We start from the raw sequence: 20590 nt of genomic DNA, 5'->3' as shown, positions 1-20590 counted from the left end.
AGGCAGAACCGGAACTCCTGGCCACATAGTTGGGCGGGGCTCAAAATGGACTTCGCAACTCGGCCCACCTGAGTCTCACATGCCCTTGGCTTCAGTGACTGGGTTAGGGACACACAGGGTGACCTCAGCAGACAAGAGTAAATCTTAGCACTGAAAGTAAAGGAAGCTAGCGCTGCTATAGTTATCCCGCCAAAGAAAATAGTAATGCCTATCGAAGAGTCACTGTGATGATTCAATGGCCCCTTTTTATCATATAGGTCTCATGTCAAATGTATGTAGAACCCAAGAATGAAATCACTGCCAAGAGACAAAGATAAAATGAATTCTGAAGGTATTATCTGCACCCAGAATCCAACTGTACTACCTAAAGTCAGACCAAAGCCTGAACTCCAGTTATGGGTGTCAATGAATTCCTCTTTTGCATAAACCGGATGTCAGGTTTTCAGCCACAAAAGATAGAATCCCTACTGACACACTGCTAAGTCACTTGGATCTCTTCTACTCATAGAGCAAACAAATGATGCCTAGGCTCTGATTCATCATCCAGGACCAATTTACTAAGCCACAATTTCACTTCTTAGCTGAACACAAGGACCAATAATCCCAAACTCAAGTACACTGTAACATACCATTGTACTGGGCAGACCACCAGGATGCCGTTTAAAAGCTGATATGACTAACGAGAGTAAGAACCTTTCCAACTGCAATTTTTACAACCTTCGGCTCCTTCAGACAGGCCACAGGGCCCTTACAGCTACTTTCTTCTGTTGTGTTCGCACGTTCTGTCATCTTCACGTTCCTAAGGAGGAACCTCTTCCCAGCACTCAGACACCACGTGAAAAGCTGTAAAGCAAGACTCCTGGAAGTCTTTCTCTGTGCAATAACAACATGATCAATCTTCCAGCTGAAACAGGTATTTGATCTAAACCACATCCTATGAAACTGAAAGGCCAGACCTGACCAGAATTTGGCTACCCTCTTGGTTTCAATTGCTACTGCTGAAACAATTTCTCTCTGGTTTCAAGCACTGAAGAGCCTATTTAGAAAGTACTCAGGTTTTAAAAACTGTAACAGGAAATGCTTGTGTTGTGTGCCTTTATTGGAAATATATTCCCTGCAGGGTGAAACCTGAGGCCTCAAGGTTTGGGCTTTATTTTTTTTTATTTCAAGCAGTTGTGTATTTCACCAACGGGCACTCATATGGCATGAGGCCAAAGGGCTCATTAACACGTGTAAAGATAGGCAGATAATTAAATCAAAATAGAGCTCTATGCCTGATGGCTGGCAACACGGTCCCAGAGGCTTGGCAAAGACAGACATCTGAGGATTCCAGCCCTATTCCTGCCCACTTCCCGCCCATACTGACCTGCCAAAACTGCTGCCATCAAAGGGCCATTCCAATGCTGTCTATCAAAACTCCGCCCTAGGGCGCCTGGGTGGCTCAGATGGTTGGATGTCTGCCTTCAGCTCGGGTCATGATCCCGGGGTTCTAGGACTGAGTACCACATCGGGCTCCCAGCTCAGCATGTAGCCTGCTTCTCCCTGCTCCAGTCCTCTCTCTGTCTCGCTCTCTCCAATAAATAAATTAAATCTTTAAAAAAACAAAACAAAACTCTGCCCTAACAGCTAGGCCCTATTTTCATAAAACCGATTATGAGAAAATCCTAAAGTTAAGCAGCAGCACCATAAGCACTTTGGGTCATCAATATCTCTGAAAATCTAAGGATAGCTTTGGACCCAGAATAAACTGTGCATACGTGCACACACTCATACACTCAAATTCTGCATTCAATGCTTGGGATCTAGGATATTATATCTTAACTCTTCTGAAATGCATCAGGGTTTTACCTACACTGCAACCACATTCATTCCCCTCGCTCCGAACCTAGCTGAAGACACGGCAGCTCCTGCAGCTGCCCCAGGATCGTCTCACCTCTCCTGAGCAGGGCAGGATGGGCTCAGCACGCAGATGACTGCGTGTGGATAGCTTGGCTGTATGTGCTCCCCTGCGCATACTTCATCACCTGTGCCTCAGTTTCCTCACCTGAAAACTGGGAAAATCAAAGGGTCACAGTGAAGAATAAATGGCCCCTTCACATCACATGGGTCTAAGTTAGAGGCTGAGCCGCCCCCCGCCCCCAGCCTACAAACCTAAACCTAAACTATTTCATTTCTTCCCAGCACATTTCACTTTCTGGAATTCTTGTTAGCTTCCTTACTGTCTGCTCCCACTCCTAGAAGGAAAGTGCCACAGAAGCTGGGATTTTATCTTATTTGCCCCTTGGTCCTGTGCACCCAGCTACCTCACATAAGCAAGTGTTGGATACATAAATGTTGAGTGAATAATAATCACTGTTATTTATTGAGTACTTATATGCAAGGCACTAGTCTGCGCCCCTGAAATATATTCACTCATGACTGAATAAATGCTAAGTCCAACCTACTTAGTGCTGTCTCTAGCACGAGTTAGTATTCAATAACCGATAGCCATTTATACCAATTCTAATGATGATGTCACCAAATACTCAACAGTAAAGGGTGTTGAGCCCTAAGGATGTAGAACTTAATTAACTTCACCTCTCCAGAGCGGCTTCCTAAGCTCCAACTTCCCCTGGACTCCTCTCCTCCCAGGACTCCTCTCCCTTCAGAGAGAAGGGAAAGTAGGAATCGTCTCCTTGTTCCATTTACTCCCTACCTCATCGGTTCTCAGAAAATGTCATACAAATACGGCCTCTCAGCCAGCATACACCACTCCATCTCTCTGCATGCCACAAGCTAATTTTCACCTCAAACCTGACAAGAGCCAAAGTTAAAGGTGAAATGGGATCATGTTCATCCTGTCGTGCCTCTTTCTGATGTGCACCCCAGTCCCTTGGAAAAAATTCACAGACATGCCGGTATCACTCCAGCCTCTCCTCTTAGCAAGGGACAAAGTCCAGAGAGTTCATGCAAGCCGTGGCCACACAGCACTCTAGGAAGCTCCAAGGGTTTGCCGATCAGGTGAACTTCAATGAAACGCCTTCTAGTGCTGATCCAAACTGCCTCTCCTCTACCTCAGTCAATCACACATTTAAGGTGTTTGGAGATACAAGGGCAAAACCCAGCAGTTTTTTCTGACTACTGCATATTGAACCCAAAGGACTCACAGCCAGTATCGTATTTCTATTCCACTGTTATATTTTCTAAAATTTAGTCGATGACAGAGTCGCTTTTAACTGAGGGCTGAAGCACATACCTCATCAAAGATAGTATGAGACATGGACCAGGGCCCTGCAACTTGTTGGAGCTGCAGGGGGACATTGGACTATGTTTTATATGACAGTAAGAAAAGGGCAAGAACTAAAGTCCTAGGCAGGGCCTTCAAAGCCACATGCACTTGCCAAGAAAGCAAAGGGCAGCTTCCACCTCCGCCGGCTGGCAGGCAGACCCACACATTCTGCTTAACCATGTGAAACAGCTAGCTTTTGCTCTCCCTGCCCCCGGGCCCAGTTATGATATTTGGGTAGCAACACTGGCGACTTTTCTAGGAGAGTGTTTTATAAAAATAGAGCTTCCAATTTTAGGTCTAGAATTGAAAAGAAAAATAGCCAGAATTAGAAATTTTGTTTTAACACAATACATTGAAAATTACAAGTTTAAGGGCTGGTCGCTGAGGACGGGGATCACACCACCACGTGATTTCTCAGTGAGTCATAAAAAGTAGTACAGGCTTGTTTAACAGTACTAAGAGTTAAGGAGCCCACTTGAGTCAGATGATGGAAAGCCAACCTGACACCCCTGCGTTTGTTTCAGCTGTGGCAGGACTGACACAAATGAATTGCAGCAGCAATTCACAAGACAGAAACGTTAATAAAACGTTTTCTGAGCCTAGTCAAAGAGGAAATGTTTGAAACCCCGAATATGACTCATTTTTCAAAAGTTCAATCAGTTTAACAAGAAAAAAAAAGAGCTCTAAATATTAATAAATCAAAACTGAAACATTTCTAGATTTCTAATACCCATTCTTGATTAACATACCTTTGTGTCAAAGCAAAAACCAAGTGCAGCCATGTAACAGCAAGTTGCCACCCTTCCAGTTATGAGAACCGCTCTGGCGGAACTCGATGAGGGCAACGAGAATTAATCTTCAGGCCTAGATGGATACTGTCTTGGTAATAAGACAATAAAGACCTCCCTAAAGGGCTTCTGGGTGCCATAAATTATATAACAAATCCACTTCTGCCAGGCAGCCAGGATTAACTCCTATTCACCCAGGGCACTACTCTTACTCAGTATCACCAACTGGCTTATCGAAATGAAACAGTCATTATCCACCACTGCCCTTCGAAGGCACAGCATGTCTCTCACTGCTCATCAGTCTGCTGACACCAGCTACTCATCGCAGGAGAAGCCAACCTAACAATCTTTTTTTTTTTTTTTTTTAGATTTTATTTATTTATTTTCAGAGAGGCTGGGTTGGGGGCGGAGCAGGCTCCCCGCTGAGCAGAGAGCCCGATGTGGGGCTTGATCCCAGAACCCTGAGATCATGACCTGAGCCGAAGGCAGAGGCTTGACCCACTGAGCCACCCAGGCGCCCCCTCAACCTAACAATCTTAAAGACAACTTTGATACTTGTTTTTAACAGGCCACAACATTTTTTAAAAACCAGAAACTAGGGGAGCCTGGGTGGCTCAGTGGGTTAAGCATCTGCCTTCAGGTCCAGTCGTGATCCTGGGGTCCTGGAATGGAGCCCCATGTTGGCTCCCTGCCAGCAGCTGCATCTGCTTCTGCCTCTCTGCTCTCCACGCCACCCCCCAGCTGTTCACTCACCCTCTCAAATTAAAAAAAAAAAAAAAAAAAAATCTTAAAAATAAATAAGTAAAAGGGCACCTGGGTGGCTCAGTGGCTTAAGCCTCTGCCTTCGGCTCAGGTCATGGCCCCAGGGTCCTGGGATCAAGCCCTGCATCGGGCTCTCTGCTCAGCAAGGGAGCCTGCTTTCACCTCCCTCTCTCTCTCTGCCTGCTTCTCTGCCTACTTGTGATCTCTGCCTGTCAAATGAATAAATAAAATCTTTTAAAAAAATTAAAAAATAAAAAATAAAATAAGTAAAAATAAAAACCAGAAAGTATTTCACTGGTTTCTCCCCAGTGATTTCTTCTGACTGAATTTTTAAAGAATTGTCTATTATGACATCTTATCATAACAGACAATTTGTTACTCCTAATATGCATTCAATGCATTATATATTCTTTACTCCTCAGGAACATGAACATTCATGGCTCCCAAACAGGTGGTCAAAAATAACAAGTCCACAGAAGAGAAAGGACAGTATTATTTCAGTGACCACATCTTATATTAGGAGTTCCAAGAAGACAGGGAATGCATACGGTAACGTGGAAAGGGCTAAATGGCACCTGACAAACATCTCCTAAAGAAGCAAATGTAGGGATGCCTCAGCAGCTCAATCAGCTAAGTGTCCAACTCTTGATTTCAGCTCAGGTCAGATCTCAGGGTCCTGAGATTATCCCATTTCCGGCTTGTGTTCAGCGGGGAGTCTGATGGAGATTTTCTCCCTCTCCCTCAGCCCCTCCCCCTGCATGCTCGCTCTCTCTCTCTCTCTCTCTCTAAAATAAATAAATCTTTTAAAAAGGAATCTGAAGTAAAATAAGCACCTACTATGTACCAAGTGCACTGCACAAATCTACCTACATGCTCAGTATGAGCCACTTTTACACAATAATGTCCACAAATGCTTACATAAATTTTACAACGTAATATCCATCAATTTCAAAACACTTTTACACATATGCACTAACCCAACAAACATACCCTATGATATAAGTATTATCACCTGAGAAAACGAAGTCACAGAAAGTACCAGTAACTTGCCTAAGGATAAACAGCTAGCAAGTGACAAAGCTAAAATCCTAACCCATGTTCTACTCTTTCTCATAATTAAAGATACTGCTTTTCAAATCCACTCTTTTAAAAATATGAAAATCTAAACTGCAATTTAAACTGCCTCTTTCAAAAAAACATATTAAGTAGAGTAGTTCTTTTGGGAGCCTGGCCAGGCATGCGACTCTTGATCTCAGGGTTGTAAATTCAAATCCCACCCATGCTGGGTGTAGAGATTACTTAAAAATCAAATCTTTAAAAAAATTTAAGATTTTACTTATTTAAGACAGAGAGCAAGCAAGCAACCATAAGTGGTGTGGGGCAGGCAGAGGGACGGGGCATTGGAAGAGGGAGAAGTAGGCTCCCCACAGAGAAGGGAGCTAGACATGGGACTCAATCCCAGGACCTTGAGACCATGACCTGAATGGAAGGCAGATGCTTAACCGTCTAAGAGTTCCAAGCGTCTAGGAGTTCCACCACCCAGGGCCCCCTCAAATTTTTTTAAAATAAAACACGAGTAGTTTTTTGCTTGGTATGTGTAAGGCTTTATATAGCCCAGTGTCTTTCAAACTTTAAGCACAGCCTTCATTGAGAAGTAACACTTCACTTCCTGACCAAAGACACGTATGTAAATACAGGTATAACTCAAAAGTTTCATGAAGCAGCATTTACCCTCATTTCTAAGATTCACTCTATGCTATTTCTTTCCTTTAGTTTGGTTTTTAATTGTTGTTTATAACCCACTAATTAGATACGGCCCATAATGAGAAAATCTCAATCTCAAGATCGAACTTAAAGGTTCCCTCCAACAGCCTTACTGTGCCAGACACAATACCAGGTATTACAGAGTCATGACAGCAGTTAATCGCCACATCTGTCCTCTGAGGCTGGTACTAGAGTTACACTGATGAAGAAATCATCTCAGGAAAAAACACCTCACTCAAATCCCTACACTGTGGCACAAAGAAGCTCACCAAACAGTCCATCTGCTCCCCCAATTTCCCAGCCTCTTTTCAGTGAGGTGGGGAAATGTACTATTTCTGGCCAATGAGCTGTAGGCAGATGTGTTTCTTCTCATTTCTAAGCCGAAGCACAGAACTGGCACGTGACATCCCAGCCATCTTTCCCAGTGCCACGGTGACCAAGACAACACACAATAGTGGGATCTTCATCGGCCTGGGTCTTTGAGTTCAGACTGTATGGAACAGGGCACCCTTCAGGCCACTGACCCGTGTGGGACATGCAAGCAATCACGTTTTATCAGATTAAGCCAGATTTTGTAAATTCTTCCTCCTGAGTATCTGCCCATCCTCAGTAACCCTACAGTTCAGGCCCCTGACATCTTCACCGCAGCACGTTCACGATAGCTTCCCTACTTCTGGGACTGTTTCCCTTCAACCTCTTTCACGCTATTGCTGACATGATCTTACACACACGCACACGCGCACACACAGACACACCCCATGTGAGTATGCCATGTCCCTACTCAAAATTACTTATTAGTTCCCCTTCACCTACGAAAGAGAATACAAACTCAGTAAGGCATACAAAGAAAGCCCTTCGGAGTTTGTCACTCCCCCCATCCCCTTCACTCCGCATCCCCCCAGGCATACTGAAACACCTGCCGTTCCCCAAAGCGCCACAGCTTCTCCCACTTCTGTAGTTCTACAAATACTGTTACCTCCACTTGGAATGCCATCTCACTCTCTAGTCTGTGTCTTTCAAGCCCAGCTGAGATTTTACCTCCCACAGGACTCCTCTCCTGACTCCTTCTAGAGTCCCCAACCCCAGGCTCAGTCCTTAAGAAAAATTCAGACTACACACACTTCACTTTGAATACAATGGTGAAAGCATCAAATCTGGAGGCCAAATTATCCTATGTTACAAGACTAGTTTTGGGTATCAGAAGTTCCCTATGAATAATCCACATTCTGCCTGGGAAAGCTGGTCCCCTGCTCAAATAAAACTAATTTGAAAACTACATAGGCTGGTTCCTCTTAGAAAATATCTTGTATCTGTTTGGAAATCAAGAGTGCTATTAAAAGCGTGTTTTTAAAAGTTTTGTTCTGTTAAGCTGCTACTGTAATCAAAAGCTCTTTTGCTTAACCAGGCTGAGTCACAAACACTAAATGCTGGAGACCTGCAGAACTTGGGTGTTGAGTGAGTCAACCTAAGCACTGTATGCAAATAGTAAAGCTACAAATCAGAAAGAGGAGGAACTTTGGCTAAACTACTTAGAGGGAAGGAAAACTGTATCCTTCCAAATGGGGAAAAAGCAACTGGAAAGATTTTTTTACCTGTTGCATAGAATTATTCTGGATGCTTTGACTAGGGAGGTTTAAAGCTAAGAGTTAAAGTCTTTGATTACATATTTATATTTTTTTACTTCCAGTTACCATGAAAGTTCAAGTTTCCTACAAGATTTAAAATGTTAGTTTACTTCATGAGAAGACCACAGTGGTCTTACTCCAGTTAAGTGCTGGAAACATGGAAGAATGGCTTGAAAGGTTTTGAACTCTACCACTATGTTTGTACATCTTTCATTCTGATCTAAATTACATTTTATCTTTTTAAGTGTGTGGTCTTGAATGTTTACACTTCTGTAGAGATTATCCTACCATGGAGATAATTATTTGCCTGACTGGGAAAGAATAGTCTTTCATGTGGCTCTCATCTTTAAAGCCCCAAAGACTCAGCTGCCACAAGAAATCTTAACCAAGACTCAATTGATCCAATGGCAGTTTTCCAAGATGAGAAGGAAATAAACAACCCCACTCTAGCTGTGCAAACCCTAGTCTAGAGACCAAGGGCAAATGTCACAAGCCCCCCTCCAGCCCCGTTCAGAATTTCCCCAGACTCATCAGCAGTTATCTATAAATAATGACTAAACTCTGCACCAAGGGAAATGGACTCCGGAAGATGTCTACTCTGAGTAAGGCAGTCCTGTGAATCTGCACAAAGGATGAATGTCATACATGAAACAGATTTTAGTGAGAAAAAAGATTTTTTAATACTGCAAAATACAGGCCTGAGTAAAGGCTTCTCTGCCCTTTCCCAACATGCCAAATACCACAAGTCACCACTTCTCTCAGGAGACAAGACCGTATGAATGACAAAACCAAAACTTACAAAGTATGAGGGCTTGTGGCTTGGAACATTAGATTTCACCTCAGCTGGGAAACATCTGAGAGCTTCTCATTATGAAATCAAGTAGAAACTCTGTATTAAATAAACGAAGGAGGGAAAATAATCTTGGGCTATATCGTTACCACCATTTTGCTCTATTTTGACCTCATCTTGACTAGATAACACATGGCACAGAAAGATAACAGACATGGAACCATCTTTATAACAATTTTTAAAAATTGTAATTTGAAACATTAAACAATTTATTACACGGAGCCATACCAGACGCATGGGCCTTTATGCTAAAGTAATTATAGAACAAAATCACTTGCAGATACAGGCCAACAACCAAAGTATATAATGAAAGATGACAGTGTGAAGATACACAGAAAATGTCAAGGGAACACAGGTAATTAAAGTTAAAAAAAAAAAAAAAAACTCAAGTAACCATAGACTACATCTGAAAGCAACTTTCTTGGCTCCTCTTACACAATCGAGATTTCAGTTTTATTCTGGGGCTTTACTTAAAAAGAAAGCATCTCCTACAATAATTTTGTTTCATTTTTACCACTGCTCATTTAACTTCTCAAGACCCCCCACTATATTGCATTAGAGCAATATGACAGAAAGTGAAATGAAATTTTTATTATTTTTTTAAAGATTTTATTTGTCAGAGAGAGAGAGGGCGCACACACGCACAAACAGGGGGAGCTGCAGGCAGAAGCAGCAGGTCCCCACTGAGCAAGGATCCCAGTGCGGGACTCCAGGATCCCAAGACTCTGGGATCATGACCTGAGCTAAAAGCAGACACTTAACCAACTGGGCTACCCAAGCATCCCATGAAATGAAATTTAAATAGTTTTTCTCAGTGTTTAGCTTCATTTTAGGGCACGTGTCACACTGTACCTTTGAAGAAGTTACCAGCTGAAATTAACAAACGAGACATTAAGATATAGCAGAGCCCCTGCCTTCCAGAACCCAGAATACATGCACTAACGTGCATTCAAGAAAGAGGGTTGGCCAAAAAAGAGAGAATGGACTGGCATTTGCAGGTCAACAGAACAGATTCCTAGCTGCTTCCATGGGGAGTCCCAACCCCAAAGAGTGAAAGGGACAAAAGATCAATCCAGGTAACAGGAAAACTGCTTGGGGTGAAAGAGGAAGCAATGCTACTTATTTTTCATTCATTCTTTTTTTTTTTTTTTTAAAGATTTTATTTATTTATTTATTTGACAGGGATCACAAGCAGGCAGAGAGACAGGCAGAGAGAGAGGGGGAAGCAGGCTCCCTGCTGAGCAGAGAGCCCGATGCGGAACTCGATCCCAGGATCCTGGGATCATGACCTGAGCTGAAGGCGGAGGCTTTAACCCACTGAGCCACCCAGATGCCCCTATTTTTCATTCTTTAAAAAGAGCCATCACTACTAATATCTACAATATTTCAAATTCTACATCACTTACTTATGGGTATCTTCACCATGAATGCAGAAATAGAAAGCTGTCAATTTGTTTGAATGAGGCAAGTCTTTAAATCCACCAAATTTGGACCTGCTCTACTGTGTCCATCACCACACGACTTCAGGCAGGTGTAGTACTGCAGAATTACTTGAGCTCAGAAATTCCAATTTTCAGCCTTTTCTAGACAACCTTTATGACCTTCCATATACATTTACCATTCCAACTACTGCTCCCCAATATTTTTCTTAAAAGCTTCAAAAAAAAAAAGGGACCCCTGGGTGCCTCAGTAATTAGGCGTCTGCCTTCGGCTCAGGTCATCATCCCAGGGTCCTGGGATAGAACCCCACATCAGGCTCCCTGCTCAAGCGGGAAGCCAGCTTCTCTCTCTCCCACTCACCCCTGCCTGTATTCCCTCTCTTGCTGTCTCTCTCTGTCAAATAAATAAAATCTTAAAAAAAAAAAATGTTAACATCATCCTAAGCAACACTATCCATGAAAACAAAGGTCTGACATGCTAGTTATGTTTTCATTAATACACAATAAAATACAGAACTAGTAAACAAATACTCATCCATGTACCACTGAAAATCCCATGTACTATCAACAGTACAAAAAAATACCACTCCTGAATACTCATTTCAGCAGCAGATACAGTAAAAACGTAACCAATGCCACACTTTGAGAAACAGTGATTTAGTCTCAAATCCTATGCCACAGTTAAGGAAACAGCCTCAAACAGGGGCTGTAATTTGCCCAAAGACACATAGTAACTGATGGCAGAGGCCTAACTAGGATCTAAAGTTAATCCAGTGGTGGTCCCACCAGAGTACAAGTTCCAGATGGGTGAGTGACAGGAATTAGAGACTGACTTCGGTGAAGTTCACCAACAAGTGAACCTCAAGCAGCCAGTAAGCTCTTTACCAGTATACCTGGGCTTTTTACAGCCTCTAAGAAGCACACACACAATATGGTACTTGCCAGCTGACTCTCAAAGGTTTTCTGCACCAGCTAAAATAAATTTGCGGTTTCCTTCCCAAAGTCTCATGTAGCTTTGCCTAACTCAATAAACCTCAAGGTCTACTGTAAAAATAAAAAGTCTCCTGGATCAGTTTCCCATTTTTTGGTTCAACAGTCCCTGTGCTACAGAGCCCTGGTCCCCACTGCTCACGCATGCTCTATACAGTTTCAGGAAGATTTTCCATCTCTTGATTTTAGGCCAGCTCTGGAAACAGGCTGGAAGTTTCCATCACAGAGTCACTCCTATACTTCCCTGATACCCAGAGCAGGTTTTACTTTCAAGTGATAGATAACCTATGTCTACTGTGTGCCCAGCAATGTTTCACACACAGCCTCACACATCCCCCTATAAAAATAAAATGACAGAGATCCTGGCTCCTTGGGAGTTGTCAACCCAGGTGAGCTTAGCTCTGTATACATGTAGCTAATAAAGCTCATGTTCTTAGATGTTCATATTTATGCCAGGCACTGTGCCATATCCTTCAAACGGACTGTCTTATTGAATCCTCACAACTATTTACCATGATTATCCTCCGTTTACATATATGAAGAAGATAAAAATGAGACTTAGAGATGTTAAGTAGTTCATCCCACATCAAATTATAAGTAGGTGGTAAAAGTTCAGACTCAAACCCAGACCGACTAGGCTGATGTTCTTAACCACTGCACTATCTTTTTAAAGTCACACTGAAAGGAAACATAAATTCTGTATATTTTATATCTTACAAAGTGAGCTCATTTCTTACACTAGGGAAGTCCAGAGCTAGAGCACCTGTGAAGTATTCAAGAAACAGTAACACATTCTGGGAATGCCATTTCATACTGACTGAGGAGGGACATATCTGTTGTTTTATAGTCTGAAGCTATTCAATTTGCACTTTAACCAAAAACTCCATCAAAGTAACAGTAAATGCATCCTGTTACTTATCACCTAAATCAATTTTAGGTAGGTTTATTTCATTACTACTTATGCAATGCAAAGCTGGAGTATTAATGTGTTAATTAAGAAATACATTTGAAAAAAATAGATAGATACACATATTTGGTCTTTGTCCCCAGTTTGCACCAGCTCCTAAAACTCCTGGTTTGTCCTTACTGAAAGAAGTGTCCTTTGTTATTCATAAGGATCCCCTGCTGGACCACACTGGGGTTTATGCTAATGAGGTGACTCAGGGAAGCCCCTTAGATAGCTTCAAGACGGAGGTTGGCCACACCAGAAAGACCAGGCATTGATTAGAAGGTTGAAACTTTTAGTCCCATCTCCAGACCACCAGAGAGGGGAGAGGAGGGCAGCTGGAGCTCAAACACCAGGCCAATGATTGGATCAGCTGGGCCTACTAAAGGGGCCTCAACTGAAACTAAAACCAGGCTAGGGGAGCTCCACGGTTGGTTGAACACAGTGATGTGCTGGAAGCCTGGCATGCCCAGAGGGGACAAGAAAGCTGTGCCAATTCATATCTCATCCCATGCATCTCTTCCAATCAGCTGCTCCTGAGTTGTATCCTTTTATAATCAAACTATAAACTATATTCCTAAATACACCTTCCCCAGTTCTGTGAGTCACATGTTCTGGTAATTATTGAACTTGGGGGAGGACGATTGCGAGGAACCCCGGATTTACAGTCTGCCCGCAGAAGTGCAGATACCCTGAGGCTACCTGATACTTGTGGCTGGTATCAGGGAGAATCTTAGGAGAGTGAGTCATTAACTTGGGGGTATGCACTAACTCCAGGCAGTTTGTATCAGAATTGAATTGCTGGACACTCAGGTGGTGTCAATTGTTGTTGGAACAACGTAACTAATAACCTCAGAAAAAGAGGCCCACATTAAAACCAATTAAACTGGTGGCTCAGAAGCCACTTCCCTGCTTGATCTAATCATTACATCTACAGCTGTCACCAATTCGGAGCACTGCTTGCCATTTCCAGTGCGAGTAGGAAATCTGGCTCTATGGACAGATCCACAAGTATCTGGTAAAATAAATTTTTTTTTAAGAGAAAAGACTTACGAACTAATCTGATCGGCTAAAGAAAACATGGAATGTTGTAGAAATGTAAAGTAAAAAATGATTACTCTTTAATACTTTTAGTTGTGATTTAACTCCACATTTATTATAGTCTCCATGAGAGAACCAGAAATTACTTCAATAGTTTCCATGTAAAACTGTTCCCTTTGGATAGTAGATATTCTTAAATGACAATGGCCATCACCTAGTATTTGCTACATTATGTACTTTTACCCAAACTCTAATGTGCCCAGGGACATCACATTCCCTCTTGTTTACCAGCTTCTGATTTGTCAAAAGTAAAATCAAGAGACAGAGATCTCAAAAAACAGGCCAGCACTCTGCAAGCAATCTTTAAGACCAATCTGGTCAAACCAGACACTGCATGCCTGCATTCACCCCTCCCCATCAGAAATACACTTTCCAGTAATGGGAAAGAACACTTGTGGTCACAGCCCTGGTTGGGGCCACTGGATTACCAGACTCCACAGGCTCCCTGTCCCACCCTCCTTGTGATCGGTATTCCCTGGAGTTGGGCAACCTTGTGGACCTGCTCCTTCCCCACCCACTCTTGCCCCAGCTTGTGCCATTGTTATCATTTTCTACCCTTTCCCAGCTGGACCCCTGGTGGGGGCATTTCTCTTCACCCTATACACCAGCCCATAATAACCCCCACTCGGGCTGTCCTACACATCCTCCTCCCCTACAACTCAACCTACCTATCTAAATGCCTTTAGAAGTTTTTAGACTTTTACATAAACTGTTAGGAAACCCCCAAACAAACTTCTCCTTACCATAGACAGGCATCAGCTGTAAACCAACTGTTTTGAGTAAATTACTGAACCCACTGACTAGTTATTACAAAGAAAAACTAATTTACTAGGAGTAAAAGAACCATGGAAACATTCTTAAAAATGGACACAGAGCATTCATTCTATCACTACTTGCTCTTGAATTCCACTCACTTAGAAGAAAGAAAATGTCACTGAAACAGAAAAATGTCTCCTATGAGGGCCTGGGACCTCCAGCATGTTCATGATCCTAACACACAGAACCCACGCTACTAGAATGTCAGCACCCTCCCTGCAGTGGTATTGTTAACCTTCTGTTTGAAGAGCAGCTGCTAGCTGGGGTGCCTGAGTGGCTCACTTGGTTAAGTGTTCGACTCTTGGTTTCAGCTCAGGCCATGATCTCATGGGTCCTGAGAATGAGCCACAGTGTGCTCAGTGCAGCGTTTCTTGAAGATTCTCTCCCTCTGCCCTTCTTCCCACTTGTGCACACACACATGCACGTGTTTCCTCTCTCAAGTAAATACATTTTTTTCAAAGCTTTCATTTATTTGACAAAGGGACAGTGAGAGAGGGAAAAAAAGCAGGGGGAGGAGGAGAGTGAGAAGCAGGCTTCACACTAAGCAGAGAGCCCAATGTGGGGCTCAATCACAGAACCCTGGGATCATGACCTGAGCTGAAGGCAGAAGCTTAACTAACTGAGCCACCCAGGCATCCCAGGATCCAATTCTTGGCTGCAGCTCAGGTCATGATCTCAGGGTCATGAGCTCGAGCCCCGTGTCTGGCTCTGCATTCAGCAGGGAGTCCACCAGAAACTCTTTCTCTGTCTCTCCCTTCCCTTCCCCCGTTCCCTCTCTAAAAAATAAATAAATGTGGAGCAGCCACTAGGTAATCATCAAATAGATATAAATGAAAGTAGATTTAATGAAAACAAATTTGCTTTACCAAAAAAAATAAATAAATAAAATAAAAGGAGGGGAGGATACAGCCATTATAGTTATTTCCTGGAGCTATTCTAAAACTGTTATATCAATGGATATACCCAGGTTTTCTTGTTCAGATTCCAGGGCAGGTCACAGGGAAAAGGAAGTAATCTGTTCAGCATTTTGCATAGGTATTCTCTGCAGCATGCCTGCTAACTTATCTTCAAAATGTTTGAGAAAAGAACCACAGATATATAAAAAACCAAAGAGGGTTGCCTGGGTGGCTCAGTGGATTAAGCCTCTGCCTTCCATTCATGTCATGATCTCAGGGTCCTGGGATAGAGCCCCGCACAGAGCCCCACACAGGGCTCTCTGCTCAGCAGAAAGCCTGCTCTCCCCCCTCTTCCCTCCCACCCCCCACTGTCTCTGCCTGCCTCTGCCTACTTGTGAGCTCTCTCTCTCTGTGTCAAATAAATAAATAAAATCTTTTCTAAAAAAAAAAAAAAAAAGATCAAACAACAAGGATTCAAATCAAACCCAAACAAAGTGCCTACAAGGACACGTATGAGGCAGTGTAAATGCGAAAACAAAATTAGTACAGGGAAGACCTGATTCTAGTCCTATAGTTGCCAGTACTTGACTCTATAACTTTAAGCAACTTTTATTATAACCTTTCTAGATTTACATTTCCCTACTAAAATCACTGCTTTTCAACCTGTTTTCAGCCTCAGAACATTCTGTTTGATTGAAATCTTCCAGGGAAGCCCAATATAACAGAACATATATATTTTTAAGATTTTATTTATCTATTTGACAGACAGAGATCACAAGTAGGCAAAGAGGCAGGCAGAGAGAGAGAGAGAGAGAGAGAGAGAAGGAAGCAGGCTCCCTGCTGAGCAGAGAGCCCAATGCGGGGCTCAATCCCAGGACCCTGAGACCATGGCCCGAGCCAAAGGCAGAGGCTTTAATCCACTGAGCCCCCCAGACATCCTAGTATAACAATATTAAAGTTAACTTTCAGAGTGAAGAATAGTGGGGCAAAATGGGAAGAAGACAGCAAAATCCCCGCATGCCACCACAGTGTACTCCAGCAATGACCTGCAAGAGGGTTCCAGTGCGAAAAAACAGCACACCAGATATTCTAAGGTTCTTTGAGGGTCTTTCTCCTGCTTCTTCCTAAACTGAAGGAAGAGGAATGAGCTACATCCAATTCAGTAAATGTGAAGACTTGAGTGTTCTTCAGAATTAGAATTACGATCACACACCAACACACCTTAAGTAGACACGGCAGAGTCCAAACTCTTCATTAACCAACAAGAGCTAAAACATAACCAAACTCTAATCCTGATAGGATGGAAGCAATCTATTAATAAAATAAGGGGGCAAGTCTTTCCTGCATTCTGTCTCCTGGAATGACAGGCAGAGACTAGGACAGTGGCTACAAAAGATGCTAAACACTCTCCAAAAAAAAAGAGAAGTCCTGCAAGGTTGCTATCCAAGATTCTCTGTCAGTCATCATATCTGGTCTGGATCTACAGGCCTCAGTGACAGAATTATTTCCAGTCCCTAGATCCTCAGGTTGAGCCCTCCAGCAGGGCAGAACAGGAACACAAATGATGTTTCCTAAAGCTCTATAATCTAAGGTTCCAAGCTGCAATTCGGCCCCCAACCCAACAACACAGCACAGCTCACAGATCTGTCCTGAGCAAAGCCACGCACACCCCCATCATTAACATGATGCCTACCTTTCCACAGACTCAGATTGGTACCAGGGCACTGGCCACAGGTGGCTTATTTTACTACCACAAGGGCTAATCACCACCTCAAGAAGTGACTTACTGGGTTTCTCTATTCTGATGTATGGTATTTTTAAAAAGTTTCATTCGTGCACATCTTAAAGAAGATTCTTTGGGACTCTCCCCCTCCCATTTTTTTTTCCTTCTGGCATATCACAACTTCAAAGAATTAGAGTCTGAGCTACTTCCAACCTTCTCTCTCATCATTTTGCTAAATTAATATGTTGAGTTCTAGTTTGTAATCACTCATTAATTAAATGGTCAGGTGCTATGGTAATCCTGTTTCCCCCAAAAAGAAACAGGACCCTCCATAACCTAGAAAAACAGACACCAGAACCAGAGAAACTACATTTGAATTGAAACTCACGAACTCAAATAACCTGGTCCATAAAAAAACAAAACAACAACAACACACACACAAACACCCTGGTCCATTGTGCAAAGAGCTTCAGAACACGTGCAAGATTTAGGGAGAATTGGTCCTGGTGCACTGGTATCAACATCTGTAAACAGACACAAAGAGGTAATTGTAAGTTATCAAGAGCTGGGGAAATAGGAGTTACCAAGTAATTACCATTGTTTCAGTCTGAGTTACCACATCTTCACCTCAAAACAACTGGCAGCTAGTGTACAATTAACTCTCCTTACTGCAGCACAGACATCAAAACAGTAGCCATATCAGATTAATTTTAAGTCACCTAATGCAATACAGAACACCACAACATCAAGAGTGAGTGGCATCAACTGGCTCCCTAGCTTGCCCGTCTTTCAGAGGAGTGTCCCAAAACCCCCAAAGTTTAAGAAAGAAATCAACTGGTACTCTATACTAAAAGGCTAGCTCAGCTCCAAGACTCCAAATTCATTTAGATTTGTGGATTTTTTCCCCCCAAACTCAATCAGTGGTCAATGAAGGAGTCAATGGCTTCTCCCAGTGTTCAAGTCCCCACCTACCCAACCACCCCCTTTCAGAAATTAGAAAGAAGCCACCAGTCTCCAAACTGGCTGATGACATTTCAGCCTACAAGATATTTTCATACTTTCATTATAATAAACCACTGAAACGAAGATGAATAGTGGACACCTTATTAACCCACTGGCTAGAGCATTTGAAGTCCAGCGTTAGCCTATGAAGTCCAAAATTCTTTAACCCAGACCAAAGCCCAGTATATATATGTTATATACATTTCATTATCAGTTCTCCATTCCTTTGTGTTACTCTGCAGTGTGGAGAGTGGAGCCTATTGTTTGCCTGGTCCGAGCTGTTCACTTTTGTCACTAGCTTGCTAACTAAAAGACTTTCCATTTGTATTCAAGTCGGAATTCGGTAATTCAGTACCATGCTGTATTCCACTCCCTTCATTACCCCCAGGACTGCCCAGCAAGCGCTATTCAAATTAGTTCTCACAATCCATTTACCAATGCTAGTAAAATACCAGAACTTAAAACAGGTGATAGTCCTCAATTTCTAATTTTTCTCCAAACACTTAAAGGTTTTATTTCGTATTTCTTAAAGATTTTTATGTATTTATTTGACAGAGCGAGATACAGTGAGAAAGGGAACACAAGCAGGGGGAGTGGGAGAGGGAGAAGCAGGCTCCCCACTGAGCAGGGGACACAGGGCTCTAGGGCTGACACGGGGCTGACACGGGGCTCACGGCTCCATCCCAGGACCCCAGGATCATGACCTGAGCAGAAGGCAGACGCTTAACAACTGAGCCACCCAGGTGCCCCTTATTTAGCATTTCTAATACGGACTTTACTACAAATAGCCCAAGCAACATTTAAGTCTCTCAACCACATGGCTCAAAGGGCCAATTCACTCAAAGAACACACTAGTCACTGTTGTGGGGTTCAGAAGAAAAAAAACAGTGTATTCTTTCTGTTTCGGCCCACTGTGACATAGCAGAAGAGGGCCAAATCAAGGAGGAGTCCTGATTGGGCTTCTCAAGTGGACAATCTGGTCAAGGTGAGGCTGAAAAGCAGCTGACTACTGGAGATGAATAGCCCCACCAGAAGGAAAAGTAGGTTACATCCCCTGGTTACATGCCAGCCCAAAGATGCGGACATAGTGGGATTGAGCCCGCAGTGGTCATTTATCTAATGTAATCCACTGAGTGAACTTTTAGCACCAACCTACACCTCAGCTGAGTGTTATTAGTCAGCAGGCAGACCAGACAAGAATGGAAATACTGCAACATAAAACCTCCCTACAAAAAACAACTTGAAACATATCCTGATGGACATCTCTGTAGACCAACAGGGGTATTTATTATCATTTGCACAATCTTCAACCCTCAATTCATAAATGGCTGGAAACTAAGGAGGATTCATATATTAGAACATATGCAGGACACTTGTTATGCAATTTTAAAGAGCAGCTTCTAAGACAAAATTCTGTAAGGAAAAAAAGCGTGCTCTCAGTTGAACATTCCGTTGAATTCTGAACACAGCTTGACATTTATCTGCCAGAAAAGATCCAGGTGACCACAGCTGCCTTGCCTCCTCTCCCACATTCAGCACGATGACTTTTTTTTTTTAATTGCAATAGTCCAACAGTACCTGAAAAATAATAAGTGATAATACTCTAGGAAAAGAATTGATCAAAAAGGTACATCGCTATTTCCTTCTTCTTACTCTTACTTTGCCTACCTACTCTGAGCCCAGCCTCCACCTTTCTGACCTAGACTTTTTCATTTCCTCTTTGCTCACTAGGCTCTAGCTGTTACTGCCTTTCCCGTTCTCCCTCACCTCCCTACACCCACCTTCTCCACCCTACCCCTTTCTTCCCAAACCCTAGAACTAGCCAAAGTCACTCCTGTCAGTTTCTGCACTAGCTAGTCTCTGAATCTGGAAGGCTCCTCCTCTATACCTGCATGGCTGGGCAAGTGTTAACCTCCTCAAAAAGGGCTTCCTTGACTGCCTCCCAATCAGACATTTTCTGTCACATCACTCTTTCTTCAGCATTTACCAAAATCTGATTTATATGCTTATTTCTTCTGTCCCCACATACTCTGGTGTAAGCTCTATGAGAGCTCAGACCTTATGCTTGCATGCAACTTCGTCCACCCAGAGCCCAAAATAATGGTTGGTCAATAATGCCTGTTGCATGAATGAATTTTGGACTTTTTATTCAATTATTCCAAATCAATTAAGGTGAGAGCAGGAGTCATTCTTCTCTTTTGTGACAGTTCTGTGAAACCTCTAAACATGCTGTTACTTGCACAATCAAATCATTAAATGGATGGGATCCATTATAATTCTTCTAGCAACACACATAAACTCAGTTATAGAGGGCCAGGATTTAGGGACACGCTCTAATCAAAGGATCCCTAAAATTCAGGCACTATCTCTTAAAGTTCTTCAGAAAACACAGTTCCACATTCAACAGATGACTTCCAAAGAAAACATCAATACCAAAATAGGAATCATCATTACATTTCACTCTAAAATTCCTACAACAAGCTAAAAGAGCACTACTTGATTTTTTTTTTAAACCAATAGAATATCAGTAAAGAGATCTTCCTAAACATTCTCTGCTTTCTTCAAATAATTTTTCCGTTTTTGGTTTATATTCTTTTTTAAAACAAAACAGATCACATTT

At 42.6% G+C, this 20590-nt stretch overlaps 1 protein-coding gene across 7 annotated transcripts in view; it reads right to left on the bottom strand.

Moving 5' to 3' along the window:
- The window catches only part of DCUN1D3 (defective in cullin neddylation 1 domain containing 3), a 36471-nt gene that overhangs the window by 14511 nt on the left and 1370 nt on the right, over positions 1-20590 (bottom strand). The window contains exon 1 of one of the 7 annotated variants that reach the window (XM_059415174.1): positions 9007-9090. The exons of 4 other annotated variants lie outside the window; for them this stretch is intronic. The gene's annotated coding sequence lies outside the window, so the exon portion shown is untranslated. Of the gene's footprint in view, positions 1-1933; positions 2032-9006; positions 9091-19273; positions 19549-20590 lie in introns of those variants that run through there. 2 more of the 7 variants (XM_059415173.1, XR_009407021.1) reach the window with 2 other exon arrangements.

This window comes from Mustela nigripes, chromosome 11 (assembly GCF_022355385.1).
Source record: "Mustela nigripes isolate SB6536 chromosome 11, MUSNIG.SB6536, whole genome shotgun sequence".
NCBI lineage: Eukaryota > Metazoa > Chordata > Mammalia > Carnivora > Mustelidae > Mustela > Mustela nigripes.
Note: the sequence above shows the minus strand (reverse complement) of the source record. Positions and strands in the feature narration are given on the sequence as shown.